General features: G+C 47.5%; 1 protein-coding gene across 3 annotated transcripts in view; it reads left to right on the top strand.

The window, feature by feature from the left end:
* The window catches only part of LOC144158887 (neurocalcin homolog), a 98,878-nt gene that overhangs the window by 54,551 nt on the left and 28,488 nt on the right, over nt 1-15,839 (top strand). The gene's annotated exons all lie outside the window — the stretch shown is intronic.

Here is a 15,839-nt window from a genome sequence, read left to right as displayed (position 1 = left end):
GTTTCCTGCTCTCTAGAGAGCTTTGGAAATTGTCAGCGGTTAGACGGAGGTCTTGCGTGTTTGTGGTCTTTCCCAATGTCTTCCATTGGTATGACACGTGCGGAGTTGTGCCGGCTAGTTGGTCATCTGACTCGGAGCGGGACGCACGGAAGACGGCGGTTGTCTTCGCGTGCTGTTGGCGTCTTATCTTATCAGTTATCATTCGCGGTGGTTTAAATTTCCTTGTCTGTACAGCTCAACGGGCCCACGTACTTGGACACCGTAATGCAAGGTGGAAGGCCAGGGCGCGAAAGTGTTTAACTCTGTGTGCCTCCAGACAGCATCCGATTGAAACCTGTGGAATGTCGTTTTGTTATTGTCTGAAAGACGTAGACATGTGGAAATCGCTTCTTTGAGACTCGCATTTGACTAATGAGAGGGGCTAGAAAGGAGAAAGCGGTAACTCAGTGCAAAATGCGACTGGACGTGAACGAGCACTGACGATGCTAATGATTTCGAGCTCGTCTGTTGGCGCTTTTGTTTTTCTTCTCCAGGCTTGGTTAAATGTTCTCCGTCGCTGAGCTTTGCGAAAATCTGAGCGGCGGATCGTGCAGGCATCATCGTCCTGACGCATCAACTTGAAAGCGTGCATCAAGGGGCGGGGTCGGAACGGTGCGGTTGATCGCAAGTTTCCGTTTCTGCAAGTTGTGCGCACTCGTTGCTTCGTAAACGAAAATTAGCCATTCACCTGTTCGCACTCGCGTACGCCTGGAGGAGACAAGAAGCTAAATTTAATGAACTCTCAGTTTAGACAATCTAGGAAGGGTTTAGACAATTTTCGAAAGGCGTTGGGTTTTGTGTAGCGCCTACAAATCTGTGCCCTTGTCTATTGCTACAGAGTGCACGAAGCTTGGGTTCGGCTGACTGCAAAGATCGCGGTATAAAAATCCGTAGCGCTAGCGATGCATACAAAGTACAACGGAGATGAAAATACGAGCCGAAAGGAGAGCTTTTTTTTTGTTGTTTTAGTTGCATTTTTTCTATCGGAGTGATCGCGTGTCACCACAGAAGCTACCGAAGAAGCTCACCGTATAAATTGATGCATCTGTCATACCACCTTTTAAAATTTAGCGATGATATGTCAGCGCAGGTTGAAATTAAATTTTGTTCATAGCAGGTCACAGCTGTTCTAGATACGTTTATCTACGTTTCTTCCTCTAGCATTTTGATCTGCTTCCAGGAACTTCCACAACTTCGTTGTTTGCTTTCTGTGTATCACTTGGAAACCAGAGGGCTTAGTGAAGACGAATATTTATTTCCCTCCATCACAGTCCGAAAAATGTGCTCAATTGTTTGTTTCGTTCTATATAAAGCACAGGACCTTGTTAACGCTGAGACAGCTTAACATTTCAGGACAATCTACAGCAAAGGCCGCTGGAGGTTGGGTGGCGAAAAAGAGTAAACGTTTTTTTTTTATTATTTATTTGTGGTTACACTCAGGGTAATATAATAGACTAGAATGGGTTCGAGGGGAAAAAAGCACGCAAACAGTCGGTTATAAGTGCTCGAGTCAGCTTGGAATATTTTTTTACAGCGAAGCGGTTAGACTGTCGTTGGTCGGAAAATTTAGTGTCGTAAACAAACACAAACAAACAAACAAAACCCAGACAGGACACAGCAGTTCTTGCCTGAGACTCAGAGCGCATGCGGTAGGCTAATCGGACATACAGCATAGGGCTCAGTATTCATAAAAAAAAAACGCAAAACAAGCATCTGAATCGCATTATGACCCGCCGCGGTGGCTCAGTGGCTAAGGCGTTGCGCTGCTGAGCACGAGGTCGCGGGTTCGATTCCCGGTCGCGGCGGTCGCTTTTCTGATGGAGGCGAAAAGCAAAAACGCCCGTGTGTACGAGATTTCGGCGCACGTTAAAGATCCCCAGGTGGTCAAAATTAATCCGGAGCCCTCCACTACGGCGCGCCTCATCGCCTGCGTTGAGTCGGCGCGTTAAACCCTACAATCAATCAATGAATCGCATTATGGATGATAAGGCGCCTGTAAACGATGGGGCCCCCCACCATGTGTTCCTGGTAAAGATTATATTTTCAGATTACCTATGTTTGAAGGCTATAGGCAGGACAAGTGTCACTAAATAGAGCAATTCTTGCCCAAGACGCCGAGCGCATGAGTCAGGCTAGCCACGACCTAGCATTTGCCGCCGGAGAAGTCGAGTGCAAGCGACAAGTCCGCCGGGACAACGAGGAACATTTGATACCCTGTGCAGTGGTTTACAACAGCTTCGATGTACATCCACTTTCGCAGGGCGGGGTGGCGACCATTTTTTAAGTATTCAATCTGACCAAGCTGACTCGGCACTGTACAAGAAAGAGAACCGTGCACATTTCTTCACATACAAATTTCTGGACGCATGTGCATTTCTGGAGCAGTACGCAAACGAAAATACATATAACAGGTAAAAAAATAGTTTGCACAAAGCAAATTGTTAAAGCAACACTACGCTCTGCAGTACGGGACAATTGATATCGTTGATTTCAGCAATCTCTCGTTGGATGCACGCGGAATGAATGAATGAATGAAAAAAAGTTTTAGTAGTACTGCTGATGACGCCGAGTTTGCGCGTGTTATCCAGGTGCGGTGATGCATATGAGGGCGAAGTTATTAAACAATGTCGTAACGTGTTGTGGAGAAAAAAACAAGACAAAATTTGCAATTCCAACGTAGCCGCTGGCGTCGGAAGATATGCGATGGGGGTTGCCAGCTCGCTTTTAAATGGTAACATGCTTTGTCTTTGAATACGGAAGCACGCGGTGGGAGCTATAATCGCATCGTTCGTGGGAGCCGTGATTGACCTTGGGCATTATGAGAGCATAGCCTAAAATCAGCTGCCAAGGGGAAGGGAAGACCCTCGTAGAAAGCTCCCCAATAGCGTCTGTGAGGGTTCAAATATTCATTCCTCCCGCGTTCTGCAATTAAGATAATGAGGATTTAAAAAGTGTATTGCTGCGATGGCATTTAGTTGGATTCGTGTAACCAAACTTTGCATTACGCGCGAGTTACTCAAACGCCTCTCCCTGAAAAGAGCACGGGCGTGAATATACTTTTCCATCTCGGCGGTGATCGGGCAGTCCAGTCCGCGTTATGCACACAATGCTGGCTTCAACGGCACGTCTACAATCACGGACCGACAGCCCTTCGCTGCGCGTCTCGCGTGAGTGCTCGTGTCACGCGATCTGGGAACTGTGCTTTCTGTGCGCCCGCCGCAGGCAGCGGTGTGTGCGTGCGTCTCGCCGACTTCGTCGTGCCCGAAACACGCTCGCGAGGCGCGGCGCTATCATTTCCTGTACCGTATACAGTGATTGATGTACGGTCGCAGATGAATCGATCATCGAATAGTGTCGGCGCAGTTCGGCCGGTCGGACTGAACTTCTACATTCAGTGGCAAGTTTTAGCGAGGAAATACTGGCCCATGTTACGTCACGTCTGCCCATAAAACGTCACTGCATGAAGCACGAAATTTGACATCTCTTTCGATATTTCCCGCGATTTTTCTGTTAAAAAAAAACTCCTTTCGTGGCTGTAATGCAACTGAGCGAATCGCGAAGGGCTAGTTCGTTGAAATTGTTTTATCTTCAGGGCGCTTTTAAGTACGAGTGGCAATGTTCTCCCAGCTGCGAATTAATCGCTCGAAACCTCCGCCCGTACATAGCCGTGAGCCGAACAAATGGATCCCTGAATGCCTTTTGTGTTACCAGCTGTCAGCTAAGGAGTTAATGAAACGCGCCCCCTTTGCGTCTCTTGCGTGGCGAACTTCGAAACGCCGCTTCGAGCGTGGGCGAGGTTGTTGCTGGCGTGACGCTGCTGGCGTATACGTGTATATATTTCTCGTGCCGCTGTTTCGTCGACGCTGTAGTCCCGCCGGACTCGTAGCGGGGCGACGCCCATCCGAAGACCGACTTGCCCTGGCTAGTAATTTTATTGCTTTTTTTTATATACTTTTGCTTAATTTTTTACCTGTGGGATTATCACCGCCGTCGCGCTTCTTCTTTTTTAACCCTCCCATCCATTTGCCCACCCACCCACGTAATTTATTTAATGTCCCCCGACTCGCAGTATGTCACGGCGGCCTCGCCGGTCGATTGGACTTTGCCTCTTTTAGCCTGTCTAACGTGCAACAGAGATGAGACGGTTCAAGAACCGTCGTGCGCAGAAATGTGCCGCATGTTTATGCCTGGGATCCAACGTGTGCTAGGAGTTGTATGCGTGTCTTGAATACATATTGCCTTGGTCAAAAATGCGTCTGAGCATGAGGCAAATGTTTCGGGCTGGACTCGTCGCTACTACGCAAGAGCGCGCGTTGGGTCAGTTTGACTTGACCGTGTAAGGAAACGCGTCTTGCAGTGTATATCTAATGTACAGCCACGATCAAAAGTTTACGGACCAGGGAAATGACAATTTTAGGTTATTTCTCTTCCGGCAGTAGACCGACCAACTGCCGAGTGCATGTAAGATGTCGTATAGTGACTGAACTAATGAAAAATATGGCACATAGCCCGGCCCCCTGGGTGCCGCGCGGCAGAGAAATAACCCGAAATTGCTGATTTCGTGGTCCGTAAACTTATGATCGTGGGTGTACCTCCGGGCACTATTGCAGCGAATCGGCACCCACGTGTGCAGTTAGGCACGGCAGAGCAGTCTCACATGAACCTTTTCGTTGGATGTCTTCCGCCCCCACCTGCAGTGCAAACTGTTATGGTTCAGAACGGCGTGTTTTCATTAACTAACAATCGTTCGGGCGCAGGGGCGGTGAAAACTGTTGGGCGCATGCGCAAATTGGGCTTCTCGGTTCGTTACCCGGGGCTTCTCCGAGCCCCAGTGGCTCCAGGTGAATGACTCGGGCTGCCCACGACGAAAACTGCACACTTATTTACATTCAGATGACAAGTCCGTCTTCGGCAAGCGCCGTTTAGCTGCACGGTTTAGCCCAGCTATCTGACTGGAGTAGCCTTTGCGAGCAGTCCTCTTCTAGGGCGTGTTTCCCCTGCGTTTTATTCCGTCGTATCGCGTATTGGGGAAGGGGACGCACGATCTCTGCACTGTAAAAAATTTTTGCTCGAAAAAACAGAAATTTTCTGGCAGCTGTCTTGCCAGAAATTTTCTGTAAAGTTATGTTTTCTGTTTTTCATGTTTCTGTTATTTTACACCATTTTCTGTTTCTCACTACAGAGAATTTATGTCAATTCCCTGTTTTCGGTTTCTCGTGGTTCTGTTATTTTACAAGCATTTTCTGTTTTTCACTACAGAAAATTTATGTCAATTCCCTGTTTTCGGTTCTTAGTTTTCTGCTTTTTTATAAAAATTTTCTGTTTTTTAAGGTTGTGTTTTCCTCCAGAAAATCTGTGAACCTTCTGTTTTTCACTGGCAGCTTTTTATAGACTACTTGTGTTGTGCAACATCGTTTTTTTACCAAAATTATAATAATGTACTGTTTCACGTTTCTGGTTAAATTGTTTTCCTCACTTAACAAGTAAGGTTAAATTGTTTTGCTCTGACTTATTTTGACATCAATCTCTGCTAAAATAAGTCAAAGCAAAATTATTCAGCGCCGTGACACAATTTCGGTTATGGTGCTTCATAAAATACATGTCCTGTTACTTTTCACATCTTGAAAGTACTGCAGTTGAATTCGCGGCTTTATGCTTCATGGGTGGCAATAATCATGCCTTGGAAATAAAACATCACCCTGTATCATATTGTTTGAAACTGCCCACACAGTTACTGGTGTGCAGTACATAGCATAAAGTGACCACTCAGGCACACAAGAAAGCAGGGTGAAAGTATCATTAACATTATTTATTTTTCTGCCAAACTTAAAACTGTTGCTACCAAGAATTAACTTAGTTACGAACAACGTATCAACAATCTCAAATATGAGGATCTGAGTATGAAAACAAAATCACAATTCATGATATTGTGGCACAGTGAACAAAAGGAGACTTTCAGTGACAGAGGTTTTGTTAGACTAGGAAGATCACCTTTTTTTCAACTTTCAGAAATTCCCACAAACACGCCACTGAGGCAAAACAAACTATTTACAGAACGTAATCAGTGACGTTAAACTAAGAACACTTTTTCTACAGTGACATTAAGCTACAAAATGTTCACATCTCATATTACTACAGTACAATAATACTACGGTGAGAGCTCCGATAGGACTAGGAAAACATTTTTTTCTACTTCCAAAAAAAAAAAAAGACCATCAATAAAATCACATCCTACATTTTTCCTGCTTTCTGGAAGCAGAAAGATGCAACATAACGCAAATACCACGGTAATGAAAAATGAGGGAAGAAGTTTTGTGAGGCTAGGAACATAACATCTTTTCCACATTAATGAAATCACAAAAAAGCAGAGAACATATAAATGTCGATTCATACAATAGCAAAGTAACCAAGAATGCGGCACATTTGGTGCTAGGCGCTTCCATCACAGACATTTTCTTTGCTGCTCAGGGAAATTGGAGTGGAGGGCCTAGTAGATTTTCATGGTCTTCCACCACAGTGACCAGGGATGCGACATTTGGAAACAGGAAATGCTGCTTTTGCTTTGACTTCTCCACCTTTGCTCCATGTCAGGGTTGATGGCTGCAATAACCCTGCAACAACAATAGCATACGTTCCGCATATAAAATACATGTGCACCAACAAAACAACATCGTTTGCGGGGTTTTATGTATGGTATCATGCTGTAATAATAGCTGCCAGTTGTTTGAAATCAAGTGTTAAGCTAGCCTCAGGTGTTTGATAACTACATTCCGTTGTCTTGTGCTACTGAGGCGATCCAGACGTACCACCTGAATATATATAGCAGACTATCAACATTGCTTGCAAGGGGGTGAATAAATACAGCTCACTGCATTTCTTCACTACCCGCTTCACAGTACGCAGCGGGAGCAGTCAACCTCGATTTTTTCCCAAAGGGCCAAACTCCTCCCGCTCACTGAGTAGCCAGTCAGTGTTAATTATTAATCACTATTAATATTTGCAGATTATCCTACGTAGCTCTATCAATGGCTACATCAGCCTTGGCTTCAGCCTAAGCGGCAGCGGTTTAGCCGGTTGAATAAAAATTAAGACCGACCTTCCTCGCGGAGTGATCTTTGGAATGAATGGATCTTTGTCCAGTTCCGGCCCTCCAGGCGGCCGCCACGGCTAATCAAACTGGCTGTAAGGCACGTCCCCAAAAATGTTTGGCTTTCGGGGAACCCGTGCGCGAAATATCCTGGTCCTGCACTCCCTCCCGCACCCAGCTGTCACCCGTGCCTCTCAAATTAATGCCACGGTAGCAGGCGCACGCTCGCATGACTAACCTGCAGTGGCCGAAGCACCCCCTTTTCTTTACTTTTTTTCCATTTTCCTTGCTCCCTCACAGGTAGCCAAGTGCTCACAGCGCGCAGCGTCAAACATTTTTGGCCCTTTCTTTGAAAGCCTTTTTTGTGTGCATGTACGAACTCACTGCGAACTTCCCGGAAAGAGAAAATAAAAACGTGCAGCCCTAAGAAGCATAGCCGCTCCCCAAGCAGCAAGCTGAGGGGGCGCGCTTTTGTTTATTTCACCCGAGGCAACTGCCAATTATTGTGGACCGGCAGCCCGCGCATGTGCAGGTCGCCACTGGAAAAAGGCCCAATGGAACTTTTTGTAGTAGCGGTCTGTTCATACGGGGTGTGAAGTATAGCTACAGCTGTTACAAAAGGCAAGCCACGGCCACAAAAAGAAAAAAAAGAAAGAGGAAAGCTTGGGGAGACTCGAACCCGTAATTATAACATCCGTAAGCAAAGACGTAACCTTTACACTAAACTCCACGACGGAAAACGGCATCTGAAAAGGAGAGGACGGCGGCTGCGTCGTGCGTATCATCAAAAGAAAAAAAAAAACTCATATTAAGGCGAGCGTCACTACATAGGCACGGCACAACGCTCTTGTCCCACGAGGCGACGTATCGTTACGCTACGGGGCGAGCACTTCATAACAATCTATTTCCATCCAACAAGCCAACAAACAACAGTGCAGGCACGAAAAAGAGAGGCATAAACAGGAACTAGGCGCAGCCTCCACACGACATAGTTCAAATTTAGTACTCACCCTGGGAAGATGAAAAATTGAAGAAAGAAGCCCGCCGCTGTATCGTTGTGCTGGTACCTACAGGACGGCCATTTGCAAAGGGCCGCATTTCAGAATTGCAGGAGCGCAACAAAATGACGTCGGCCGGGCGCTGTTCGACGGTTAAGTAAATTCTTGTTAAACATTTAAAAAATTATTCATATTTTATTCTATTTTATGCAAATTAATAGTACAATATTTTCACGATTTCACGCCTGTTATTGGTCAAGACGAGGAAATAACAGAAAATGTGTGTTTTTTCTGTTAACAGGTTTCTGTTTACTAACCATCACAGAAAACTTCTGTAGGGCAACAGACATTGTATGTAAAAACTCTGTAAATTTACAGAATTTTTTTACAGTGTGTCGGCGGATCTCCATTTCGGTATTGCGGAGCCATATAGGAAGCTGTCTTCAGCAAATATGCGGAAGGTTAGATGTGAAGAAACAGATATGGGTGTAGCCATAAGCACTGCGAAGCCATAAAGGCGTGCGGGGTTTAAAAACTGACCATGAAATCACCCGCGGGAGTAGAAATAAACGTTTAGTTGGTTGTGGGCCATTTTAGTGCGGGAGCGGGCATTCAGTGTTTTGTTGCGGTGAAAGTTGGCGGAATTGTTGCGCTCTCGCTCGGCTCGGGTCTCGTGTCGTTTGAACCGCCGCCTACCAGCGCGGTAGATTCGAACACTTTACCGGTCGCTGAAAAGCGGGCCCTGGCGGTGGCGTACTGTGTGTACACTGCGGGGTGCAGCGTTGTGACCGCGACGTATAACTCCGCCAAACCGCCCCCGCGCCATTTCGATATCCCCGCCCTCTTAATCGTCGGTCGTGCGCGGCCGCAGCAACAGCGTATAACATTTACGCGTCGCCGACTTCGGCCGGTATCGTTGGTCGCGGTTGACTGGCGAAACGGCGCTGCTCGTCGTGCTATCAATAATAAACGGAATTTCGGCTGCCCTCCCTGTTTCGGGGCAATCCGTTTTATGGGCCGAAAAGGGCACCCGTCTGTATCGCGCAATCAGTCTTGTGACGGGGTAATAGTGTGCGTGCGTGCGTGTGCGTGCGTGCGTGTGTGTGGGCACGATCACTTAGTGTGTCTGTGGCAGAACAAAATCTACTGTAAAAGAATCGACATTTGGGCAAGTTGGTATTGGTTTACCGTCTTGAAGGGTAGTTGACGAATACACTATTAAAAAAGGCGAGAAAAAGATAACCCGAGAGAAGTTTCGTGTGCCCGTCCATTACGCTGCCCTTCAAGATGTTAAATGGCGGAATAACTATTAAGGAATTCCAAACTATGGATTTTAACCAGTTCGAAAAGCAACTTTCTTTTTTGGAAGGACTTGGTCAGAGTAGAGAATGTCATGCCTGTGATATAAATCAGCCTCAGAAACGTCCGTAACATCGGAATGCGGTATTCATAAGCTTGAGCAGAAGTGGCGGAATAACGATTTTAGGAAATCCTAAACTATGTATTTTAACGAGTTAGAAAAATGGGCGCAAGTTTCTTTTTTTAGGGGGGGGGGGGGGGGGACTTGGTCAGAGTAGAGAATGCCATGCATAAAAACCATCCTCAGAAACGGTTGTGACAGCGGCATGCGGTATTTATAACACTCAAGCTTGAGCAGCCGCGCACTACGTCAGCAGTCTGACGTACTGGCTGTAGACTTCGTGGCGTGTGTAAATTGCGGAAAATGCGTTTGCAGACGCTTCCTTATCCGCAAATGTGTGTCGCCGTTAAATCATATGTCATATAGTGAAGCCTTACCAACCGAAAAACACCCAGCCTTGATTGTAGATGCAGCAGTGCTTGTTGAGCTAAAAGTCTCCCATGTTGTGTCCCGAACGTGGATTGGGGCGAGGCGTGCTCTGACAGCGATTGACCGTTGATCTATCATGCGTCACATAGGGTGTGTACGGCATCGAACGTATGAAGCCCTTGAAATTTTCTGTTGTACGCCCCCCCCCCCCCCCCCCCCCCCCACCCACCCTACTGGCAGCCTGCGTCTCCTGAAGCAGCGTCTTATTTTGAATACGTTTACTTTACATGTGTCAACCTTTGCTGGTGTTTGTTGTTGCGGCTGTTGCTGTCATCGAGATTGTGATCTGAAGATTGTTACGTATACATCAGTGTTCTATACCGGTGGGCTTCTCTAACGAGGTAGTGCACACTCTCGTGAAGACAAACTGGGTTATGACGAAGTGCACGGTTAGACGAACTTTCGTGTTAAACGAAGAAAACGTCCGTGAAAACAGAGTACAACTTTGTTCAATTATAAAAAGAACTAACCCTTGGTAACTCACTGAGCTACCATTCCAGCGACGAAGAACTTTAAAGGAGCCATGAAGAGAAAATGCAAGTTGGTTTTATTCGAAAGATTTCGTGTTTTATAGTGCCCCCAGCGCTTGTCCGGATACAAACGGTGCTTTATTCATTGAGAAATTAAACAATTTAGGTTAAAATTTTGATTTTCCCGCTCAATCGTGCGTTTTCGTGATCCCAAGTGACATCACGGGAACCGACCGCTCTGCAGCCTAGGGTACCTTCATTCACGCATCCGCCGTACAGGGTAGAGACACGTAACGCTGGCGCCGCCATGTTCAGTTGCTCGCTCGCCGCCGAAGCAAGTCATTAGAGAGTTTTAGCATAGCGGCTCCCGTACGCTACGCAAAGGTTAGCGGGTAGCGGGAGCGGACTGCGCATGCGCGCGCGGGGAGTGCGAGGAGGTTGCCCCTCAGCGGAGGGAAAGAGCGGGCATGGCGAAGGCAGGCCGCGCGGAACTAATCCACCCCACCGTGACGAATTTGCTCTCCCCAGTCGCGCCCCGCTACCCGCCGCCGTAGCGTCAGCGGACGGAGCACGCTATGCTAAAACTCTCTATTGTGTCAAAACCGCGCTAAAATTATCGCCGCAACGCGGTTTACTGAAGAAGTTTGAATCATATTGTCTGTTTCGCGTTGCTAGGTCTCGTGGGAAACGAAAAGAATAACGCGTTGAGCCCGTTGGCCCAATTGTGGCGGCACGGGACCGTTCAAAGGTTGTCTCCACCCTGTAGCGGTGTTAGTTTGTTCCCACGTTTCTTTACGTTCCGTAACCTAGATGGCGCCACCATACCGTGGCAAGCGTTTGGTTTGTTTTTGCCCGCATTTAAACCTGGCTTGTTTTTGTTCTGGGAGAAAATATTCGTTCCCTGAAACAGTGCTCGCTCGACAAATGGGGTCACGTAAGACACCGTTGCTTGCGTCAATCGGCCAGTGTCGTCTGAGACAACCCCAAGCCCCATAGTGTTGTGCAGCTAAACCAAAGCATGCTGTGCGCAGTACGAACAGCAGAACGCATCAGTACTTCTATGTTTACATGTGCTTTCGTAACTTCCACTGTTTGTCCCATCATTCCTATTGCTTTGTAAAGAATGTGCCCTAAATTTAAGCGCAAATCTCTCGTTCGTCTAGTTTGTAAGCTCTACCTAATTTGCGTCTGCTTCTGCCAGCCTCCGCCAATCGCAGAGCTTAGCCCATGTGACATCACAGGTTCTGTTGCGGGAAATGAGCTGGTGGGTCGCATGACCATTCCCGTTTTTCCTAATTATGTAGCTTATTTGAGCGAAGTTTACGTTAAAAGTGGTGTCAGTATGATTCTAACGAAACAATCTTTTGAATGAACCAAACTTGTGTTTTCTCTTCATGGCTCCTTTAACCTGGAGGAACGCAAGAAACATTGAAATATTGAAACCTCAGTAGCCAAGGCGCTGTGCTGCTGAGCCCAAGGACGCGGGTTCGATTCCCGGCCGCGACGGCCGCTTTTCTGATGGAGGCGAGAACCAAAAACGCCCGCGTGTGTTCGAGATTTCGGCGCACGTTAAAGATTAATGGGAGAGGCCTTTGCCCTGCAGTGGGCGTAGATAGGCTGGTGGTGATGATGAAACATCCCCAGGGGGTCAAAATTAATCCGGAGACCTCCACTACGGCGCGCTTCATCGCCTGCGTTGCGTCGGCGCGTTATACCCTACAATCAATCAGTAAGCCAGTCAGTAAGTCAATCAATCAAAAAATCAATCAATCAATCAATCAATCAATCAATCAATCAATCAATCAAATATTGGCAAACTTAAATTTCGCTGTGCAGCGCCGTATCATAGGCAGGAGTGACGTAATAAGGGCCAGCACTACAGACAGTTATCAGTATACGTTAAGTGCCCGTTCGCATTCGAGTGATACGACCAATCGGAACCAGAAGCCCCACCACAATCGCTTAGTCATGTGTCTTGGCCTAACTTGGGCCGACGTCCGCCAATCGCACAAATTGATTGATTGCGGGGTTTAACGCGCCGACGCAACGCAGGCGATGAGGCGCGCCGTAGTCGAGGGCTCCGGATTAATTTTGACCACCTGGGGATCTTTAACGTGCGCCGAAATCTCGAACACACGGGCGTTTTTGCTTTTCGCCTCCATCAGAAAAGCGGCCGCCGCGGCCGGGAATCGAACCCGCGACCTCGTGCTCAGCAATCGCACAAATTGGATTCTCTGACGTCATAGAGAAATAGCCGGGAAGTGACGGGGGAGTCGGCGCTGCTTTGGACGTTTTTTTTTTTTTGTTTCTGGATTATTTGATGTTTTCACTAAATTTGTATCGCTGTCATCTAGGCCAAGCGGTGTTTTTAATATACCATAGAACTTGTGTTTTGGCGTTATGGTCCCGTAACTTTTCTCGTTTTATTGCGTCGGCAAATTCTCGCTCAGTCGCCGTTCGAGGCAATGTCGCTCATGTGTGTCTCTGAACATTGGACCAACTTCTTTCGCTGACGCCGGGGTCGCTGAGCTTTGCAGCCACTCCGGGAAGGCGCGTGCACACGCACGGACCTGTTGTCGTGCGGAGCGTGGAGGTCTGCGTGCCTCGTGGGCCGAGGCGCGATCAATGATCAGTGGCCGCGTTTGGGACCGCCCTGTTCGTTGCTGGCCGCTCGGTCATCGTCGCATCGGTTGCGAAACGTCACTGTCGTGCACGACTGTAGCGGGGAGCGAAGAACACGTGCTGTCGTCGGGGGGACTATTTGGGCCGCTCAGTGCGCAATTGCACAGCGCGGAGGGGAGTGAAATTACGACGACGGTGCAAGCATCGGTTGTTCTTTCCTTTGCCTCCCCCCCCCTCCCCCCTCGCGCCGTAATTATGACCTTTGCACTCCAAATTTTGCACTTTTAGCATTGCGTTAGTATTTTATCGTTCCGTCAACAGCCGTCGTTTGCTGGGGTGGTCTTTACAAATACTGTAGACTCCGGTTAAGACAAACAACACTTTTGCTCTCTTGTAACGTCCACAATGCAAGAACCTCTTCTTGGAAACTAATTTCTGATAATACGAACAAATTTTCACGGTCCCTTCGAGTTCCTCTTAACGGGAGTCCACCGTATATGCACTCTGGATACTTTGAAACACAGTAGTGTCTCCCAAGCGGTAGCGATCGAGGACTATAGTTGAGGAAGGAAGGGGTAGGTGATGGAATGACAGGACTTGTTTTTTATGCGCAAACCTAGTGCCCTCCCCGACAGGAGGCGATTGCGGAGGCAGGAGGTATGACTACGGCATGCCGCACCTTTTTTTTGGCAATGTCAGTCTGAAATACTGCGGTTCGAAGTATGCTTCGGCAATGCTAGAAGCGGCGGCCATTTTGTTTCGCGGTTTCGGATCCGCTCTCTGACCACGCAGGAAAAGTCTCTGATCTCGTTATCGAACCAGAGAGGCTTCGAAGAAGAGAAAAAAGGATCTACCGCCTAGGCGTGAACACATTTTTTTTTTTGTAAGGAGGGGGAGGTTACGTATGGGGCCTAGTTGTGATAACTTGGGCTGTGAACTTTTCTCGCATTTGGGTGGCGAAGTACGCCTGCAGGTTGTTGTAGCAACGAACTTCCCTCTCTGGAATTGCACAGCCAGATAGAGAAATGTTATTTGTTTGCATTTAAGCGTCGGAATCGACGAATACCGTGGTCGTATACATACTTGCACGCACCAGTTTAGTCCTAGTAACGTTTCCGCCGGATCGCTGCACTTTCGCCGTGTTAGTGGCACGTTAGGCGCACAGGAACGCCTTGCATTCTGGCCCCGGCATTCCCCTGTTTGGTTGAATGAAAGAATACTCAGCAAAGGCCCAGGCGCCAGTTTTGTGAAGTCGGTCTGCCATATTAGGCCTAAATGTCCCTGCCATATTAGGCCTAAATGTCCCTGAAGCCCACTTCCGGTACTACTTCCGGTTAGCAGTTTGTATGGCCCACAAACACGGAAGGAAGGAACCGGCGGAGGTCGCGATATATGTCGGGAACGAAGCTGCACTGACTCCCCATAAACTTTCTTTTTATGCACCTGGTGAAGATCACCTGCTGCAGATCAGATAACAGCAGACCTCTTGAAGGGTGGTGGGCAAATTGTACTAGTAAAACTGGCAAACCTGTATACTCCATGCCTAATGACCGCGAATGTACCGGAATCTTGGAAGAACGCGAACATCAGCCTAATCCATAAGAAAAATGACATAAAATTGCAGGCCGATCACCTTGCTGTCAGTCGTCTACCAAGGTAATCGCTAACAATTTCTGCCACCTTAGATTTCAGGCAACCTAAAGAACAAGCAGGGTTTCGTAAAGGCTATGCAACAATGGACTAATCACACGATCAATCAGGTGATAGAGAAGTACGCTGAATATACTGAACCCCTATATATAGCCTTCATAGATTACGAGAAAGCATTTGACTCGGTCGAAACCTCAGCAGTCATTCAGGCATTACGGAACCAGGGGGTAGACGAGCATTATGTAAGAATACTAGAGGAAATCTACAATGGGTCCACAGCTACCATCGTCCTCCATAAGGAGAGCAGTAAAATACCTATAAGAAAGGGCGCCAGACAAGGAGACACAATCTCCCCTATGTTATTCACATCTTTACAAGAAGTATGTAGAACATTGGGTTGGGAACAGGCGGTAGTAAGAGTTAACGGGGAATACCTCAGTAACCTCAGATTTGCTAATGACGTTGCCTTGCTAAGTAATTCGGGGGACGAATTGCAAAGCATGCTTTACGCACTGGACAAACAGTAGAACCGTGGGCCTGAAAATTAATATGCAGAAAACTAAAGTAATGATCACTAACCTCGGGACAGCACAGCGGTTTGAGATAGGGGGCGAAGTAGTGGAAGTGGTAAAAGAATATATCTACTTAGGCCAAGTTGTGACCCCGGATCCCAACCATGAGGCAGAGATAATTAGACGGATAAGAATGGCGTGGAGTGCATACGGCAAACATTCTCAGATAATGAATGGCCGCCTACCATTGTCCCTGAAGAAGAAAGTGTATGACTGCTGCATCTTGCCGGTACTCACCTACGGGTCAGAAACTTGACGGCTCACTAGGAGGGTTCAACTTTATTTGAGGACGACTCAGCGAGCAATGGAACGGAAGATGATAGGTGTAACATTAAGGGACAAGAAGAGAGCGGAGTGGGGTCAGGGAACAAACGTGGGCTAAGGACATATTCGTAGAAATTGAGGAGAAATGAACGTGGGGAGGACATGTAATGCGAAGGCAAGATAACCGTTGGTCATTAAGGGTAACAGAGTGGATCCCTAGAGAAGGCAAGCGTGTCAGGGGGCGGCAGAAAGTTAGATGGGCAGGTGAGATCAAGAAGTTCGTGGGGA

The sequence above is a fragment of the Haemaphysalis longicornis genome, unplaced genomic scaffold (genome assembly GCF_048455015.1).
Source record: "Haemaphysalis longicornis isolate Haplotype H1 unplaced genomic scaffold, Haemaphysalis longicornis Haplotype H1 scaffold_10, whole genome shotgun sequence".
Classification (NCBI taxonomy): Eukaryota; Metazoa; Arthropoda; class Arachnida; order Ixodida; family Ixodidae; genus Haemaphysalis; species Haemaphysalis longicornis.
This window is presented reverse-complemented; position numbering and strand designations above follow the sequence as displayed.